Source organism: Schistocerca americana, unplaced genomic scaffold, assembly GCF_021461395.2.
Source record: "Schistocerca americana isolate TAMUIC-IGC-003095 unplaced genomic scaffold, iqSchAmer2.1 HiC_scaffold_228, whole genome shotgun sequence".
In the NCBI taxonomy this organism is placed as follows: Eukaryota; Metazoa; Arthropoda; class Insecta; order Orthoptera; family Acrididae; genus Schistocerca; species Schistocerca americana.
Genome location: NW_025725937.1, coordinates 117,501 through 120,000, shown reverse-complemented (window position 1 = coordinate 120,000; position 2,500 = coordinate 117,501).

Genomic DNA, 2,500 nt, shown 5'->3' with positions numbered 1-2,500 from the left:
GCCGGGCGGCGGCGCATCCTCAGCGCACACAGTCCTCAATCGGACCAGCACACTGCAGATGTCCACCGCGCTTCGCACCGGGCCCGCGAGGACCTACTTTGGCCGCACGGCGCCGCGTGCAGGGTGCGCCGGCGCGCAGCTGCGCCGCCTGCCGCCTCCGTCGGCCGGCGCGCCTGCCACTGGCCGCCCCCACCAGCCGGCTGTAGCGCGTGCGCCCACGCACCGCGCGGCCAGCACGCCGGGAGGCCCCCCCTCACCGGCCGGGGACGGTCCCACCCAGCCACCGCCGCGTATCGCTTCACACCCAGATGCCATTCACGTTCGTGGGCATGGTGGGTATCGCTGGAACAACCGGTTGGTAGCTCAACCGATCGTCGCCATCACTGATTCACCTCTAGCGAGAACAACCGCACCACAACGGTTTACCAGTTGTTCATTTGCGTAACGTCACCAGCAAACGTAGGCGTCCATCGCCATTTGCAAATTCAACGATTGTTGCATGCCTGTGTCAGGTGTCACGACACACTATGTCTGCCCACATACACGCAACAACATGTGCACGCTTCGCGAACACGTGGAAGGTGGCCCCCGTACGTATGCGATGTCCATTGCGCGAACGACTGTCAACCGGCCTCTGTCGCATGTCGCAGATGTGGAACGCAGTGCACCATGCTATCACGGTGTGTGAGAAGAGACGACTACGTCTGACAACACGCGCCACTACATCAACAGACGGCTCATGCTGATCGCCATCCAGGGCATACCACACTGCAATCCAGCTCTTATAGGGAGACGACACGTAGCTGAGTGCACAACATTTGGACCGCATGGTTCGCCGTTGTTGGCGCAGTCGTTGTACGGTCACATGTACCACGATGTATCATTCAGTACATGAGGACCAATGTGCAGTACAGTGTGTGATTTGGACGTACAACATCAGCGGACAGTTGACACAGGCCGTACCACAGCGTAGGCTAAGTGCTTCGCCATGCAAATGCCAATGAACAACTGCAAATGCCAATGAACAACTGCAAAGGGCATTGAGCATGTACGTCCTGCTGCCATCCACATTACAGTGTATAGCTGCAAGGTGTTTAACATGAAGCGATACACTGGGGACCGGGCAGTGCGAGTAGCAAACTATATTGCGGGGGTTGCAGTTAGGCAACACTACACTAATTTAACGCGTCGTATGACAATTACAGAGCAGGTTAAGGCCCAACGTGTGTTGGGTTAAGGCCCAACGTGTGTTGGGTTAAGGCCCAACGTGTGTTGGGTTAAGGCCCAACGTGTGTTGGGTTAAGGCCCAACGTGTGTTGGGTTAAGGCCCAACGTGTGTTGGGTTAAGGCCCAACGTGTGTTGGGTTAAGGCCCAACGTGTGTTGGGTTACAGCACAATATCGGTTACGTTACGGCGCAATGTGGGTTACGTTAAGGGGCAATGTGGGTTACGTTACGGCGCAATGTGGGTTACGTTAAGGGGCAATGTGGGTTACGTTACGGCGCAATGTGGGTTAGGCTAAGGCGCAATATAGGTTTCATTAAGGCGCAATATAGGTTACATTAAGGCGCAATATAGGTTACGTTAAGGCGCAATATAGGTTACGTTAAGGCGCAATATAGGTTACGTTAAGGCGCAATATAGGTTACGTTAAGGCGCAATATAGGTTACGTTAAGGCGCAATATAGGTTAGGTTAAGGCGCAATATAGGTTAGGTTAAGGCGCAATATAGGTTAGGTTAAGGCGCAATACAGGTTAGGTTAAGGCGCAATACAGGTTAGGTTAAGGCGCAATACAGGTTAGGTTAAGGCGCAATACAGGTTAGGTTAAGGCGCAATACAGGTTAGGTTAAGGCGCAATACAGGTTAGGTTAAGGCGCAATACAGGTTAGGTTAAGGCGCAATACAGGTTAGGTTAAGGCGCAATACAGGTTAGGTTAAGGCGCAATACAGGTTAGGTTAAGGTACGACATAGGTTAGGTTAAGGTACGACATAGGTTAGGTTAAGGTACGACATAGGTTAGGTTAAGGTACGACATAGGTTAGGTTAAGGTACGACATAGGTTAGGTTAAGGTACGACGTAGGTTAGGTTAAGGTACGACGTAGGTTAGGTTACGGTACGACGTAGGTTAGGTTACGGTACGACGTAGGTTAGGTTACGGTACGACGTAGGTTAGGTTACGGTACGATATAGGTTAGGTTACGGTACGATATAGGTTAGGTTACGGTACGATATAGGTTAGGTTACGGTACGATATAGGTTAGGTTACGGTACGATATAGGTTAGGTTACGGTACGATATAGGTTAGGTTACGGTACGATATAGGTTAGGTTACGGTACGATATAGGTTAGGTTACGGTACGATATAGGTTAGGTTACGGTACGATATAGGTTAGGTTACGGTACGATGTAGGTTAGGTTACGGTACGATGTAGGTTAGGTTACGGTACGATGTAGGTTAGGTTACGGTACGATATAGGTTAGGTTACGGTACGATA